At 32.3% G+C, this 9,685-nt stretch overlaps 1 long non-coding RNA gene across 2 annotated transcripts; it reads right to left on the reverse strand.

Moving 5' to 3' along the window:
- Positions 1–102: 102 nt before the first annotated feature.
- Positions 103–5,118, reverse strand: LOC131009494 (uncharacterized). Of its 2 annotated transcripts, XR_009096448.1 has the most exons (4): positions 4,791–5,118; positions 4,172–4,306; positions 3,807–3,856; positions 103–420 (listed from the first exon to the last, which is right to left on the reverse strand). It is a non-coding gene; the product is annotated as an uncharacterized LOC131009494 (long non-coding RNA). The 2 variants fall into 2 exon arrangements; XR_009096447.1 differs by lacking the exon at positions 103–420 and having other exon boundaries at positions 3,404–3,856; positions 4,814–5,117.
- Between the last annotated feature and the right edge of the window lie 4,567 nt (positions 5,119–9,685).

Consider the following 9,685-nt stretch of genomic DNA (forward strand, 5'->3'; position numbering starts at 1 on the left):
TAAAAATAAATGTATACAAAACAATTACAAACCATAATTGAATTAGTGAATTCGCTTAAAATGATATTAAAACATTAAAAAAATTAAAATTGAATGGAAAAATGATTAAAATTAAAATTTGACAAGTACAAAAATACAATAACTGAAAAGATAAAAAAATCGGAATATAAGATTTTTCCCACAACTTCTCACGAAGATATTAAAATTACCTATATATATATATATATATATATATATATATATATATATATATAACCTCTGCACAAATTTCTCACATCACAACTAAATCAATAGCCAAACACCACCGCTACCAATGGCTTCACCCAAATCACTCCTCAGTTTAGTCATATTCATTGTCTTCCTCCAAATGCTAAAATGTTACTGCTTCACCGGAAATTGTCTCGCCGCGCCGGCACGAAACTAGCCATGTCACCAGGTTTGCAACACAAGAATAACAATAAGAAAAGAATAATCGGCTGAATGACTATCTCGAGAAGGTCTCGAGAAGCCCGATTCTCGAGACCTTCTCAAGATAGTCATTCAGGCTGCCGCTCAAATTATTGCTATTCATAGTTGCGTATGAATCAAATCTTTAAATTTGTGAACACATTTATTCCATGAAAGCTAATTAGAAGATGGTTACAGTTGAATCAGATATTATTGTGGAGTATAAGTTTTGGACAATTTCAAAGAATTACGATATACTATTATTGTCTAAACAAGAAAATATTCAATGGTCTAATTGTAAAGCAAATATTGATCGGACACTCTTTAAATTTGACCGAAAATGAAGATTCTAAACTTAACCCCTGCACAAATTTCTCAATCGGTAAACAATAGTCAAAAAAAGAAAAAATCAATCGGCAAACACCACCGCTACCAATAGCTTCTTCACCCAAATCACTCCTCAATTTAGTCATACTCATAATTATATTTTTTAGAAATTTCTATCGATAAATATTAATGTTATAAGACATTTATGTATGTAAGAAGAAAATTTTATCCTCTAATCTAATCTACGAAATTATAACTATTTTAGCTGAAAATATCAAGCAAATAATTTTAGGGGAAAACGGTTTATATTCATTATTCATCAAAGTGGGCAACGTTACAACTCATTATTCATCAATTATTTTGTTTTATTTTTCTTTTACCGACCTTTTTAGATGTTTTTTGTATTTTTTTGGGGCTCATATTCTTATTATGATTACACGTGTTGTGCGTGTGTATGTAACGAGCTAGGGTTCTTGTAGTAAAAGTGAAGACGTGGAATATTATTACACGAAACTGAATTTTGTGTAATTTAATTAATGAATGACCCAAATAATTCTTTATTCTTCTTGAGTTGGTGCTGTGTCACAATCTCCTTGAAGCTTCTTGAAAAATTTGATCACAGCTTTCTATTTTTCCCCTATTTTTCCCATGTTACGTTAGTGCTCTATTTTTTCCCAACCTTAATGTCAGAGCACGAGTTTGCAGTCAGAACAGGTTTGCTGTTCAAAAGCGTGTCATCTAAGTAGTCAAGCTGTTTGTTAAAATGTCTCAATACTACTCAAATTAGGCAAATCCGTGTTAAAATGTCTCGATACTACTCAAAGGAAAAAACAAATGTCGTTGAAGGATTGAGGAGTGATTTGGGTGAAGATTGAAGAAGCTATTGGTAGCGGTGGTGTTTGCGATTCATTTTTTCTTTTTTTTTTACTATTGTTTGCCAATTGCGAAATTTGTGCAGGTGTTAAGTTTAGAATCTTCATTTTCGGTCAAATTTAAAGAGTGTCCGATGAATATTTGCTTTACAGACCACTGAATATTTTATTGTTTAGACTAAGTCTAAACAATAAAATATTCAGTGGTCTGTAAAGCAAATATTCATCGGACACTCTTTAAATTTGACCGAAAATGAAGATTCTAAACTTAACACCTGCACAAATTTCGCAATTGGCAAACAATAGTAAAAAAAAAAGAAAAAATGAATCGCAAACACCACCGCTACCAATAGCTTCTTCACCCAAATCACTCCTCAATCCTTCAACGACATTTGTTTTTTCCTTTGAGTAGTATCGAGACATTTTAACACGGATTTGCCTAATTTGAGTAGTATTGAGACATTTTAACAAACAACTTGACTACTTAGATGACACGCTTTTGAACAGCAAACCTGTTCTGACTGCAAACTCGTGCTCTGACATTAAGGTTGGGAAAAAATAGAGCACTAACGTAACATGGGAAAAATAGGGGAAAATAGAAAGCTGTGATCAAATTTCTCAAGAAGCTTCAAGGAGATTGTGACACAGCACCAACTCAAGAAGAATAAAGAATTATTTGGGTCATTCATTAATTAAATTACACAAAATTCAGTTTCGTGTAATAGTATTCCACGTCTTTACTTTTACTACAAGAACCCTAGCTCGTTACATACACACGCACAACACGTGTAATCATAATAAGAATATGAGCCCCAAAAAAATACAAAAAACATCTAAAAAGGTCGGTAAAAGAAAAATAAAACAAAATAATTGATGAATAATGAGTTGTAACGTTGCCCACTTTGATGAATAATGAATATAAACCGTTTTCCCCTAAAATTATTTGCTTGATATTTTCAGCTAAAATAGTTATAATTTCGTAGATTAGATTAGAGGATAAAATTTTCTTCTTACATACATAAATGTCTTATAACATTAATATTTATCGATAGAAATTTCTAAAAAATATAATTATGAGTATGACTAAATTGAGGAGTGATTTGGGTGAAGCCATTGGTAGCGGTGGTGTTTGCCGATTGATTTTTTCTTTTTTTTTACTATTGTTTGCCGATTAATGAATGACCCAATTAATTCTTTATTCTCTCTTCATACTACAACGATCTCCCGTGCAATGTACGGCGAGTATCGAAATTAAACGACATCAATTACTCAATAAAATTATGAATTTGAAAATGTAAATTTTCAACGTATAAAGTGTAATGACAATTATAGTTATTAAATAATTAATAATTATTTGATAATGAAAATTAGCATTATACTTTATTATAATTATAAAGTATGATGTGTCATAATAAATAAATAATTCACAAATATAAAAAAATATTTGAAATTATATTTTTTAATATATATACTAATTTCATCTAGAAAGTTATATTAACATTAATACAAAAAAATTATTTTTAAAAAAGAGTTATAAAATGAACCAATATATATTCCTTCACCTCTATTACATTTAAACTATTATAATTTAAAAAAATATATGTAAAGCACCTAACGTATCTTGATCTGATCTGAGAAAGCGTCTAGAGACTTTGAGGTTGTCATTTTGCGGGATCAGGGTTGTCAGATCAGATCAAGATACGTTAGGTGCTTTAATGCAGCTCAGATAAGATCAGATCAAGATCAAGATAAAGATACGTTAGGTGCTTTAACATGTGTAAGGAAGAACTAATATTACCTCTCAATACACCACTGTAAAGACAAGCATTAAGTTCGAGTTTGATTATATGCCCAGACTGCCCAGTGGTGTTGCCACACACAACACCAAACCAATGACAGCATTCATCACTTGTCCAAGAAGAGAGAATGGAATCCTCATCCATGAGCTCATTCTTGAATCTCTGAAGAGCTTCTCGCTCTTTGGGACTGCATTTGACTTTTGGATCATGATCTCCTGAAACAGAGATACAAACTAAAACAAAAAGAAGAAATTTTATTGATTTTCCTTTATAAGAAATCATGCTTTCTCTGTTGATGTGTGGAAGAGATATATGTTTGTGAGGGAAAATCCGACAAACCAACCAATTATTCTTTTCTTACTGTTATTCTTGTGTGAGAAGTGCCCAGAATGATTGATTGATGTTGCCGATCTGCATATTCATCATTTCAAGGGAAAGAGTCAGAAATCGGAATATGGGAAAAATCTCAAACACTCGATGAAATTTTGAAGCAATAGATTGACTGGAAATTAACATTTTCTAACATATGTATATATAGTTTACATAATATATCATTCCAACTCTATGGTAAAATAGAAGTATAGTTTGTCAAAAATATATAATCTGCTGATTTTGACATAACAACTATTTATTTCTTCTCAAAAAACAAACCTAATAACTTTAAGAATTATTGTAACACATAAACAGCATAATTCGCTCAACTAAGCCGGAAAAAATGGTGCTAACCTCTTCCGATCCGGACATCTTTTGGCAGCTGCCGCCGCGGCGGTGGAGGAGATTTTTGGAGAAGGTGTTATGGATGAGCACTCTTAGAGATCGGCGGCGACGAGCTAGGCGATTATTCTTGTGTTGCGAACAAGGCTAGTTTCCATGGTTCAAATGCAATTTTGATGAAATAGAGTAGTGATTTGGGTGAAGCCATCGGTGGTTGTTTGCCGATTGAGATAATTTAAATACTGCAACCCAGCAATTCTAGTGAGAGGAATGAGAGATTCATGTGGAGGAATATGTGCTACTTCCCAACGGAATTTAATATTAGTATAGTAAAGATAATTAGATTTAATCAAAGACACTAAAGAAGAGTTAAATTCCCATTTAATCCAACGATCACTCTCAGACTTGGGTTGGGAAATTCAATTTCGAAGCTAATTTTAATGAAATATTAGAATAAAGATAATTTTAGGCAATATACATAAAACAAATAAAAAAAAAAGAATTGTATTCGCTCTCCAGATTTTGCCAAAAATCGACTTAAACCTTACTGATCTAAAGCGTGGATAGCAAATAAGGAGTTTCTGCGGGAAAAAAAAGGTGAAGGTTTATGTAACAAGAATGACGAAATTACCCCTAATGATCGGAAGAATTTACATTTCATATCCCAGAAAGCCACCGGAACAGCTCACCGATCTCCTCTCCGACGCGGTTCACCTCCAGATCGTCGACGCCGGCGGCGGCCGGAGAAGAATCTTCCAGAGCTTCTAAACGACACTGATGCCAATCTGTCTAGAGTGATGAAGGTTTATATAGTGCATGTGAGATTCTTCAAATATTGTTGATGATTGTATCTTCACGACGTCGTTTCATGTAATGTGTGTTGTGCGTGAAAAATAGAGAGAGAGGGAGAAAGATAATGTTTGATGAGATGAGTGAGAGAGTAGCTAGAACACGCATTTGCTTGATTTATACACGTAGGTAGGTAAGCATATATATTACATACATATTTAATTAATTAATTTCGTGTCGCATTTATTTTGTTGTAGGTGGGGGGAATTAGAATCTTGTTTTTGTTTTTGATTCTTGAGATAAATTACATTATTCGTGTTATGAAAGAAGTTACGCACAACTAGAATTTTATGAAAAAAATCGGACTACAAAATGACTGCATCGATTTTACTTAAAAAATGTCAATAAGGCATTGTTTTAGTGGCAAAGTTGCGTACGGCGATGTTTCCGGTGTTGTATTCCTACATGAATGCGGTGTTGTATTAGTGTTGCGGTCCCACACGCAGTGCGTTTCTATGTTGTCTTCCCGCCGTTGGGTGGCGATGTCCCGTTTGCGTGCGGTTTGCATAATTAATTATATTCAAATACCTCCTTTAATTTCAAAAAAAAATTACTTAAAAATTACTTAAAGTTCTCAACAATCTGAGGAAAAGATTCTTGATTGGAGGATTGGAAATTACTTGTTTTTCGAGATAAGTTTTCATTTGATTTGTTAAAGTTTTCTTTATATATAAATATCTTATACCTAAAATACACAATCTAGCTCGAATCTCACCATCACAAATTCATAAACTCAGTTGGTGGGTCTTGTCACATTTCCCTACCGCTACAACAAATTAAGTTATAGGAGTATATAGAAGGTTTTTATTTGAATATATAAATATATAAAAAAATCTATTATTGGCAGAATATTCTAAAAACAAAATTTAATTTCAATCTTTTCCTTAATTTTTATTGAGGCTAGCTAATCAAGTAAAATTCTAATTACATTAATTACAATTTTTTTTTTCATATATAGCAAATTGACATTATTGCCCCAAAATATATTATGTTAATTTATCACTACTCATAATGAAATATAAAAAAATTTCGAGATGATGATCTCCGAATGAAATGCGAGAAACTTTTGGGATGAATAAAATTGTGAAAACTTATATTGCACAATATTTTCTTGTTTAGATGATTGGGCGTATTTATACTCGGGGGATTTTAGTATGATTTTTGTGTTTAATTCGTGTTAAATATCATCTTTAGGATATGATTATGATCTTATATGAATTTTGATGGTATTTGTCTATTTGATAGGTTTTGAAGAAAATATTTTGGTTTTGAGAAGAATTTTGAAAGCTTGAAGTTATGAAGGATGGAGGTTTTGCTGAGCAGAACACTTACAAGCTGAAATTTGAGCTATTTGGAATTGCTAAAGTGGCGAATATAATTGAGAAATGTTGAAATACCTTAAGCTTGTTTTGTGAGCTATGTAGCGTCATATTTTTTGGTTTAAGTTAATTGGACAAGTTAGTTAATTTGTTAGTGGGCCCATGCGCCACTTTTTTGTTAAGTTATGTTAGGTTAGTTGTTTGGGCTTATACGCCACTTTTTGTTAAGTTAGTTTAGGTTAGTATTTAATTTACTTTTCCTTAGTTAGAAGCAAGCGCCACTTTTGAGAAGCAGATCACATTCCAGACGCATTGTTTTTGAAGCAGCAGAACTTAGACGCAATTTGGAGCTTTTCAATTCAAGTTTCTTTTTCTTCCATTATTTTCGTAATTTAATTTTTATTTGTTTTGTTTAATTATTATGTTTTCTAGCTAAATTCGTTTATTCCGGCAACGATTAGGGAAGCACTAGCGAAATTATTCTGTGAGATCTAATTGTTCTTATACTTTATTTTATGCTTGCATCTGCGATTCTCCATGTTTAATGATATTAATTGTTTTAATCCATTAGATAGTTGCAAATATTTATTGGGTTAGAATTAATTATATAGCCAATTGAATCCGTCATCCGTAATTGTGGTTCTGGTTTGATTAGTGGTAAATTGACACATCAGGGTCAAGGAAAAAGCAGTCTTAATTCAATAATCCTGCGTCAGAGTTTATTGGTTTTGAATCGGGTTTCTCTAGATATTAATGATGTCGGCTCATTAAACCTATAGAGCGTCTCTTACGGTTGTCAGTCGATTAGGGTAGTAATTAGTGAAGCGTCTTCCTGGTTACCGAATAATTAAGGAGAAATAAGATCACGTCAGAAGCGTCTTCGGTGGTTATAACTGGTTTGCTTGCATGATTTAAAGTTATTTTTGCATCGATGATCGGAATAATTGAGCTAGGGTGGACTTAATTGATTGCTGGAATTCTTTTATTAATTGTTGGAATTTTGATTCATCTTTTGATTAATTGGAAAAATTGGTTTATTTGGATTTTATTTATTTAATTTTAAGTTTAGTATTTTCTATATTTAAATCTCAAATTTCGTGGGTTACTTGCAGGCTTTAATTAGAGAAATTCTCGCCAATCCCTTGGGAGACGATCTTGCTTACTACTGTCTGCGCAATGTGTGCATACCGGCTGACTGCCGGATATTTTTGGTGTAAAACGACGCACCATTAGACAATAATAGTATATCGTAATGGGTTGAAATTGCCCAACATTTTCGATAATACTATTATTGAGAAGCCATAGACCAAAGATTCAGCAGAAATGAAAGGATTTATATGAATACCTTAAAATTTACGCAGATTATTGGGTGCGACCGTCGCACAGGCGTGTAACGGGTCGACCCGGCTCCAAACCCGCCCTCCTGACCCGGCTTCAAAGTTTGTATGTCCAAATAAGCCATTAATTAATTATTATCAACACACAATTAAACTTAATTGTGGACATAATAATTTATTTATTTTTTTGGGAGAGAGTGTTGTTGAATGATATTGTTGAATGTTGTAGTGAATGAGATTGTTGAATGTTTGAATAATTTATAGGCGCCGGGGTGAACGTTTTATAGTAGATGAAAAGTAGTGAATATTATAACAACAATTAAACATAATTGAAAAAAAAAACATATATAGGGGCAAGTATGGAAATAAAGGAGTTATCATATAGTAGTTGAAATCCGTCACCATTTTATTAGTCTAAAGACTCTAAACTGCAATACTACTCAATTAACATTAATATTTATCGATAGAAATTTGTAAAAAATATAATTATGAGTATGACTAAATTGAGGAGTGATTTGGGTGAAGAAGCTATTGGCAGCGGTGGTGTTTGCCGATTGATTTTTTCTTTTTTTTACTATTGTTTGCCGATTGAGAAATTTGTGCAGGGGTTAACTTTAGAATCTTCATTTTCGGTCAAATTTAAAGAGTGTCCGATGAATATTTGCTTTACAATTAGACCATTGAATATTTTCTTGTTTAGACAATAATAGTATATCGTAATTCTTTGAAATTGTCCAAAACTTATACTCCACAATAATATCTGATTCAACTGTAACCATCTTCTAATTAGCTTTCATGGAATAAATGTGTTCACAAATTTAAAGATTTGATTCATACGCAACTATGAATAGCAATAATTTGAGCGACTCATTCACAAATCAAAAATTGAAAATCAAATAATGAGAAAATTTTCAATTGAGCTGCCCAACTTACTCATTTTCGAGTCAATGCTATTGAACTCGAATTAACCCAGTCAAATTGTGAGTTATTTAATTACGGGATATTTGAATTGTAATTTTTTTTCATATTATAAATTTTAGGCGTAATTTTATCAGATAATTGATGTATTTCGATCAATTCTTAAATCTTGGGCTAGATTGACATCCCAATACTAATAGCAATTATAGTACCACTATCTGATGCATTAAATAAACCACATTAATTCGATCGGAATAACATGATTTATTCGATAAATATTTAAATGAAATCCGTGGAAGATTATTGGACCAATAATTAATATAAATAGTGCAGTGCACATGGGGGTAGCCTAATTTTAAAAATCTTTTATTTTTGGAACATTTGATTAAATAAAAGCAAATCCATTTGGTTAAGTTTCCTTGTGCTTTCCTCATTGCAGATTTGATGTCATTTTCTTTCCTTTCATATTTCCTCGTTAAGTGTTGTTGCAATGTTTTGCTTCTCTTCACCTTATTATTGATTTGATGTCATTTTCTTTCGCCTCAAATAAATAAAGATATATGTATATATAATGTAGACGTTAACCAAACTAATACTTTGAATTCATTTGATAATAGTAAGAAAAACAGTCCTAGAGGTGGTTGAGACAAGAAACTCCAGTGGGATTATTCCTATTTCCACTCTTTTACAGTGGAACCCACGATGTTTGTTATACGTATTTTGTTTTGTTGGTATTTTCTCAAGATTTTAATACCCCAATAAAACAATGGCTTCCCTTGCACTTTTTTGAAGTTGCTTCGTACTTAACAGTTTTGAGCTTGCTAGCCTTTTCCTTCAATCAGCAAATATATTTGCTAGCTGTATTCTTTTTTTCATTTTCATTTTAATCTCCCTCTCGCAGCCCAAATACTCCAATAAAAATAATTGCTCCTCTCTCTCTCTCTCAGTCTCTGTGTGTGGTGCTGCAGTGCATATGTAATATCCGAGATTTACTTTTAGAATTCCTGTTTATCTTTTCTCACACAGCAGCGTAGCTAGATTCTCCACTCTCAAGCCCTCACAACCCATCTCTGCACCTCTAAACCACGCCGCCGCGGGGCGGA

The sequence above is a fragment of the Salvia miltiorrhiza genome, chromosome 2, assembly GCF_028751815.1.
Source record: "Salvia miltiorrhiza cultivar Shanhuang (shh) chromosome 2, IMPLAD_Smil_shh, whole genome shotgun sequence".
NCBI lineage: Eukaryota > Viridiplantae > Streptophyta > Magnoliopsida > Lamiales > Lamiaceae > Salvia > Salvia miltiorrhiza.